The following is an 8,952-nucleotide window of genomic DNA, read 5'->3' on the forward strand; positions in this document are numbered from 1 at the left end:
CACACACACACAAACAGTACTATTTGATCATCTTTCTACACAACAGCAACTAAGATTCTGACTTTTGTATGTATAATTCTGTTCTAGGATGAGTACTCTGTAGTTGCTAAAAGCAGATTTGCTCAGGCCAAGATATCGGGGACACAGAATTTTCTTGTTTACCTACCAAAGGTGAATTGTTCCAGGTGCAGGGAGATGCCATTAAGCAGTCAGAATTCTGACCCAAATATTAGAGACAGGATGAAGGCTAAGTCCACTGTGAAGACTTGGCCTAGTTACATAGGGAAACTGCTTCCTCCCCAAATCTTATGGATGGTACAGAGTTTTTAAGCTATCTGCATATCTTTAGACAAAAGATATGATTGTACACTACAAACCTGCCTTTGCACAGGACAGGAATACAACTCAGTGGTTGACTGCTTGCTTGAAATCCTTGGTCCCATAACACTACTAAAAACAAAATCAAAAGATATTTTGATGCCTTGAAAGAATATTTCCAGACTACAACCAACTCCATTCTATTTCTGTCATAAATTCTGCTGCATGAAGCTTTCTTGGAGAGACATGAGCAAATATCTATTAACTGCATATAGAGAACAAACTACTGACCAGAGATAATTCTACCTAAGTCTAGCTTCATGAGTCAACATGTTTATTGAGCTTACTTGTAGAAGCATGGATGAAGGATAACTTACAGGAGCTTAAGTGCTCCCCAACAGCCATATAACTAAAAAGATTCACCCAGCTTGAAAGGCAGTTTACTCATATCTACATTGAAGTCATAGATCCTACATAATGTTTTCACAATTTAACACAGTTCCCCATGCTGTGGTGACCCCCCAACCATAAAATTATTTTCATTGCTACTTCATTACTATAATTTTGCTACAGTTATGAATCATAATATAAATATCTACAAGAGTCATTTGATGCCCCCAAAGGGGTTCCAACTTACATATTGAGAACCACTGCTCTATGAAGTCTGTCACCTGCTAGATTAATCATAGATGAGGCATAATTACACAAATTCGGGAGGAGGGAGGAGAGGATTGTCAGAATCCCAGTTAAGAGTCTAATGATTCTCTCTCCCTCCCTCTCTCTCTCTCTCTCTCTCTCTCTCTCTCTCTCTCTGTCCAGAAATACATACATCTTCATTTAGGTGATATCAATAGGCCTAATGGTGACAGTATCTTACAAGTAGTCACAAATGCTACATTGAGATGATAATAGCTATTCCTGTGCTCTCAAGATTGCATTCCACAATAGTAATTGTTTGTAAGTTTCTTCCTTCATCTATAACATCTGTTGTAAACTGAATTTATTTTCCCTTGCTCACTGTCATGGTTAATCTTTTTAAAAATATCTATTTATTTATTTATTTATTTATTTATTTATTTTACAGTCAGATTGCAATTTCTCATCCCTTCTCTCCTCCCAGTTCCTCTCCCCCATGTACCCTATGTTCTCACCTCAAAATCCACTCCATTTCTGGTTAGGAAAGGGCAGGTCTCCCGTGAATATCAACAAAATATGGCATATCAAGTGGCAGTAAGACAACCCACCTCCCCATGTGTTAAATTTGGGCAAGGCAAACCAGTATGAAGAGTTGTAGACTGGTTACCACACCCAAAGGTGTGTGGCTTCAAGCAGATGAAAGGGAAAGAGAGGAGCTTGAGGTGTGGCTTTCCTTTGGCAGATCTGGTAGGAAGAGCAAGGAAACACTCTGGTGTTTCTTTGTATTTTTCTGCAAAATTGTTCCCCAATAAACACCCATTTATCATTTATCTTAGGTCTAGTGACATAATTACATCCTCGACTTGAAGGAATAGGGCCTCAAATGCCTGTAAAAGAATCAGGGACAGCACCTGTACCCACTTTTAGAAGTCTCACAAGAGGACCAAGTTACACAACTGTCACATATATGCAGAGTGTCTAGGTCAATCCCAAGCAGGCTCCCTGCTTGTCATTTCAGTCTCTGTGAGCCCCTACGAGCCAAGGTTAGTTTATTCTGTGAGTTTTCTTGTGTTGTCCTTGACCACTCTGGTTCCTACACTCCTTTCTCATTCTCTTCTACTTAATTTCCTGAACTCTGATGCTATACTGTGGCCCTGCATCTGTTTCCATCAGTAGCTGGATAACTCCTCTCTTTTGACAATTGGGTTAGACACCAATCTGATCACAGAAGATGGCCAGTTCAAGCTACATATTTGTTATTGCTAGGAGTCTAAGCTGGGAGCTCCTTGTAGATTTCTAGGAGATTCCCTTGTGCCACCAGGTTTTTACCTGACTCTGAAATGTCTCCCACCCCTTTTTCCAGGAGTCTTTTCTCAGTACTCTTTCCCTCTGCCCCTGCCAATATGATGGCTCATGTTCCCATCCCCAACTGCCCTCAGTCCACTCATGAAATCTTTACTATTCCCCCTTCCCAGGCAGATCTGTGTGCCCCTCCATGAACTCTTCTTGTTACTTAGTCTCTCTGGGTCTGTGGATTGTAGCACAATTATACTTTATTTTATAGCTAATATCCACGTATGAGTGAGTATATACCATCTCTGTGTTTCTCCATCTGGCCAGGAGAGGGGACTTGAACTCAAGATCCCTGGAAGAGCAACCAGTGCTCTTAACTGCTGAGCCATCTCTCCAATAACCCCACCAGCAAGATTTAGCTTCACCTAGGAAATACCCACCTCCCTGGCATTCCTCTATTTGTATTTAAAGGAAGATTAGAAAGAGGTGGGAGACTCTCCCTGGAAAGGGTTATTCTATTCTTTTATTGAATAAAATGAAAAAAGTGAGCTTAGTATCTGCTTCCACTTTCCATTGTTTCTTGACTGTAGAGGCAATATGACCAAATAACTCATTTTCATACTCTCCCTGCCATGAAAAAGTGTATACTTGCAAACTGAGAGCTAAAGCAAGCCCTTCTGCCTTAAAGTTGCCTCTTCTCGGTATATTGTCACAGCAATGAGGAAAGTGACAATTATACCCACTGGCTAGTAGACACAGGCCATTTGGAACCTCCAGAGATCCCAAGAATCACCTCATTAATACAAACCTGATGCTCTTCTTAGTGGGATTGTTTTTTATCTTATTTTTGCCATAACTAATGTTATAACACACAAAAAAAGAAAAAATCCTAGATTCCTTCATTTTCCTTATTCTGTGACATTCCATGAGTCACCAATCTTTTTATTCTATATGAATTTAAAACCCTCCTCTGCTGAATCCTTAGCACACATGCCTTTGTTGAATGCACTCAGAATTTCCCATGGGCATCCGTGTCAGAAAATAAATTCTAGTCTTTCTGGCTCCAACCTCCCTCCTCTCAATTGCTGCAGCCTGAACAATTCCATAAAACTCAAATCTGATTATTGCATGATCTTCAATTCTTCTTAAAACACTTTAATGTCTTGACAATGCCAGAAGAATAAATTTTAGTGTCTGTACCACTAGGAAATGCATCTGTAACCTGAATGCTGCCAATACATCCAAACCAATATCCATCTTCTCGCCTAGAAATATATAAAATTTCAAAACCTATAGACATAATAAGTGTCTTCAAAGTTTTAAATTCACTATTATACTTCCAGTCATATCCACTTCAGCTCAAATTATCATCATGTCTTTTCTGAAATGCAGAAATTCTTTCATCTGGTTCCCTAAACACATGCTCTGATCAGCTCCAGGGTGAATTTGTAAAACATAGTCATGTCCATCTTCTGTCTCATTCCACAGAGACTTCATTCAACCTTTGATTAAAATCCACAATGTCTCCCTTAGTTTATAGCTCTACATGTTTGGATTGTTGCTTGTTTCTTTCCCTCTCCTGTTCTATTCAACACATACCACTTCAGCCATAATGATTCTTCTTCTTCATTGTCACATGAGTAGGAGACAAGGTCATCACTGCTTCAGTGACTGTGTCTGGAGCCATCTTGTAGCTCTTTTTCCAGGCCCACTCATATTGTTTCTACTTTCTGGTTCAGGGTACAGTTGTCATCTAGTAGGGCTTCTTGACCATAGCATTGAATGCTATCTTTCTTCCCAATCTTCTCTCTCTCTTTCGTTTCTATGTCTCACATGCTTCCTGGCATTTCTCATCATGCATGTTTACCTTCATTATTTTATAACCTGTGTACATCCATTCCTGACACAACTATAAATCATCCCTTTTGGCAAAAACCACCAGTGCCCAAATTATTCCTTAAATGAAATCAATGACCGTGGATACTGTGATGGAATAGTTATTATTGCTGCTGTTGCTTAGACTATAGTACTTAAATCCTGACCACTGGGTATTTGTTAAGTTGCTCATCATTTTGAACATTTGGTTTGAACAGTTTTCTTGGGATTTCCTCTCTTCCATTTGAAAGCACGGGTCATGCCCAGCTTTGCTGATATGATTTTATAATCTGTGCTTCTGTTATGGCATCAAACTACTAAATAATTAGTTGCTGCCAAGCCTTTCTACCTAATGAGACCTACATGGAGTAGAAGCTGACAAGAATTCCTTAATTAATGACTGCTGAGACAGGGCAAATTAGTCTTTCCTGGGGAATAGTACTATAAGTGGTTATCCAATACCAAGTGGTCCACCCCAAGAATGTTTACACATGAATGAACACTAAATGGAAACAGTAGGCCTATATTTACTCAAATATATGCATGTATGTTTCACACTAATAATTAAAGAAAAAGAAGCTATGAATTTGAAAGGGAGCTCAGGGACACAGGAGGAGATGGGAAGATATAGATAAGTATTATAAATACAATATCCATTTGTGAAATCTAAAAAAATAATTTCCACTAACCAATTATGTCACTTCTAACTTTGAGGTTCAATCCTATAAATAGAGCTGCCATTTTGTAAAATCTCTGAGCAAATAGTTTTTCTCAAACTGAAGTCCTAACTGAGCACCAAATAAGTGCAGATTTCTTTGCTTTTTTGACTAGGTAGATTTTCTTCCCTCAATTAGCAAATAGAAAACTCTTCTCTTCTTCAAGCTAAATAATGTCCACACAAATTTCAGACACATGATTTGTGTGTGTTTACTTGGGGTGGGGGAAGAGGGAGAGAGGAAGAGAGAGAGAGATAGGCAGAAGGAGGGAAAAAGAGATCTTGATATAATTGTTCCATTTGTAACTGAAGAAACTATACCTGAAGGACTATAAGTAAGCTGGCTGTGTTTTCATCTATAATAGTTTTAAGAACCAGAAATTTTACTTAGAGTTGTATGAATTTATAGTAAAAATTTTGACCACTGAAATAAGCCATCATCTATATCTTTTTGAAAATAATAGTGTTTTTCATCAGTTATCAGATATAAATGTGACACCAGCAAATCAAATAAAATTGTAGATCTGTTTGCTTTGAGAACCATTTTTGTAGTGGATAATAATTCCCTCATTAGTATTTTATATGAAATTTCATGTGCTTGCTATATTTCAACTCACAAAAAGATTTTCTATAGTAGTCCTACAGAAAAAAAATTACATTTGATTATATCCTGTCTCAAGAAATTAGCATAGGTTTTAATAATCCTTCTTAACACATTGAATTTAGACAAACTCAGGCAATTATTTTGAAAGTCATTGTGAATAAAGATATTGAAAGAAAAACTCAGGAAAGCAATGCTAAGTAGAAACAGCTTCCACATGGATCAATTATGTCAAAAGCCTTAAAGTGGTCAAAATACTTTTATCCAGATCTCCAATTGTATTACAAAATGTCCAGTGTAAATAGACATTGAATTCCAGCTGGCTTAGCCTACATGGTGTGCCTTCAATGCTTCTGGATTTCTAAAGAACACTAGGCTGTATCTGGTTTATACTAGTAAGCTTGTGGGTGGGCTGATAACTAAAAAGCAAGTGGAATCATAATGGAAATGTGGGGACAAAAAGAAAAGCACTCCAGAGAGCCAAGAAGCTGAGAGACAAGGACTGACACAAACATGATCACCAACCCTCCAAGGGACAATGCCATCTGCTTCACTGTAGACACATTTATCAGAAATAACAGACCCATAATTTTCTCATTTGTTTTCTTGCTGTGTGTTGAGCAGCATTTTGGGAAAGGCTATCAAGGCTATCAATGTGGATCAGAGGTAATACAGATTTCTTTGGAAGCTCCAGTATGTTCCCTCTCAAAGTAAATTAGGCAAGTGAACATTTTTCATTTCTTTGAATTGACACATGAAAGTGTGCATATTTATGGATTATCAGATGATGTTACGACTCAGGCATATCTTGCCATTTTAAAAAAGACATCCTTATTGGTTTTCCATGGATAGTTCAGTATTGCATTCTGCTCTTTCATAGGTCAGGACAAAAATAAAAATCTTTCAGAGTGTAATGAGTAACTCAGATCAAAACATTCCATCTTTAATATTCTCTCTTAAAATATTGCTTGGGTGATTATAAAATCAACATAGTAAGGTCTCACATGAGTACTGTGAGTTGTCCATTCTCTGATTACCTCCAAAAGAATGATTGCAGATGATGAGAAGACATGAGCTGGCAGAGCATTCTTTGGCTAAAAGAAGCCATGCCTGTGTTGTCCTAAAAAATGCTGGCCAATGGGTTTTCTTCTTCAAGCCAGTTTTTCTTAAGAAAAGGTACAATGTAGGAAACAAGGCAAGTGACTTAGATATTCAAACAATTGCTTTAGACAAGCTGATGGAAGTTTTGGAGGTGGTCACCTACAGAAGGCAATAAACCTCACAGAAAGTCTGGCTATGGGCAGAGCTATATTTTCTAAACAGAGAAATGTAATTGAGGAATACAAGTTGTTGTAGCTTAGGACATCAATCTTAAGACTCAGTGTGGATCACAAACTCAAGTATTGAGCATGACTTGAGTATAGATAATTAAAACAATTCTACTTTCTGGTACATAATTAGATACAGCATTAACTTTATTTCTTCTATATCAAATTTCTATCAGATCCTGTCTTCCACCTACACCACTGTAGGTAGAGAGTCTGATGTTGCTCTCTCTGGCTTGAAGGAAACATGTCAGAAAGACTGTTGCTTTCTGCCTGTCTTGGGGAGATTCCATTGCTTGGCCTTCACAAATTTCATGTCTGCTTGCATTCTTGTTTCTTGTCAGAGAACTATAAGATTAATGATGAGATTAATGATGACCTTCATGCATAACATTACTCTTTTGTCCTCCGACCTCACTTTACACATGTTAGAGGCTTTGAAATTTGACTCATACAGTTAGGGGAAAAAAATCTATAATTTCATCAAACAAACTCATTTGCTTTGTTTGCCATATACTATAATGTATTCACTGGCTTCAGAAATTAGGGTGCCTTAGTTCTATGTACTATAATTGCTGTGAGAAACATGGTTTCTGGAACAATACTGCCTGGATTGAATTCCAATGCCAATACATACTAGCTATGAAACCAATTAATGATTTTATCTCCTCATACCTCAGGTAATTCACTTAGAAAATACATCTGTGTATTATCTATATCAGAAAGTTATTATTAATATTAAGTAAGCTAAGTAATTAAGTAAACCCTGGGAAATATGCAACAGAAATGTTAGAGTAATAACATAACATTCGCACTGACTCACAACTATTGTGTCCACAGGATCAACTAGCTGAGAACCTAGCAGCATAAAAGCAAAGGACCTCGCCTCACTTAGTTGTCCTAATTTAGGCTGGATGTTCACATGAGTGGCACAATTTTATTTCCAGAGTGATGTGAATAGCCCTGACTCTTTCTTTCTTTCTTTCCTAGTTTCTTTCCTTCTTTCTTTCTTTCTTTCTTTCTTTTTTCTGCCTTTCTTTTTTTCCCAGAGGTATCTTTATCTTTATAATGGCTATTTCCCTTTCTGTCATTGTATTATCTTTTTCATATCATTACAAAACATCACAAATTCAGCAGCTTAAGAGATACTCTGTCAGCCAAGATACACTTTTGGGGAGGGCCTAGTCCTGCCCCAAATGATGTGACAAATTTTGATGATCTTCTATGAGAGGCCTCTTCCTTCCTTAGGAGTGGATAGGGGTGGAGGGAATGAGAAGATGGGAGGGAGAGGGAACTGGGATGGTATGTAAAATACAATTGCTTTTAATTTAAATAAAAATTAATTAAATATAGAAAAATTTATCTCCCATATATTTCAAAGTCCATCAGGCTCTTCAGAGACTTTTCAGACCCATTGGATGCTGAAATCAAGGTGTTTATAAGCTGCTTTCAAATAGTTTTATGGATGATCCTCAAGCTATTGCATGAAGACAATATTGTATTGTGGTTATACAAATGACTCCATAGCTGGCTGTCTGCGGAACATGAGCCACGCTCAGATTCTAGAAATTCCCTAAATCCCTTAGCTTGTGAGTCCATTTTTCATTTTCAAACATAGTCATACTAGATGCAACATTCTTATGCTTTATGTGCCATCATCTGATGGGTCATCCTGCTTTAATGGCCTAAGGTCTCTGTGATTAAATTAGGAACAATAGAATAGTCTGTCTATGGAAAGATTTAGAATCACACCAGTAAGGTTATTACTGATATTCAAAGTAACATATTCACAGAAACTCTAGATTAATGTAGAAGTGTCTCTCCTCCACACCCACCCAGTTTATTAGGCCCATGTATGTGTCTAAATTGGGCTCTAACACCTTTTTTTCAGAACATCTGATGGTAAAAGAAAATCAACTATGCCTGAGCATTTTTTTTTTCATATCTGTGAACTTCTATGGAAGCCATGATGTTCTCCAAGAATAAAATAATTGACAACAGATCATAGCAGATTACAAAGATTATGGGCAGGAGTTACTTTCAGACACCCAAGAATAGTGTCATCACTGACCTGCCAAAGGCCAAGTACTTGAAAGACACAAAGCTTTGGAAGAAGAAATAAGAACAGATGAATTAGCTTTCTCATATAAATCCAAAAAGACTTGCAGGAAATTGTGTTTAACTTGGGA

The sequence above is a fragment of the Cricetulus griseus genome (genome assembly GCF_003668045.3).
Source record: "Cricetulus griseus strain 17A/GY chromosome 1 unlocalized genomic scaffold, alternate assembly CriGri-PICRH-1.0 chr1_1, whole genome shotgun sequence".
Classification (NCBI taxonomy): Eukaryota; Metazoa; Chordata; class Mammalia; order Rodentia; family Cricetidae; genus Cricetulus; species Cricetulus griseus.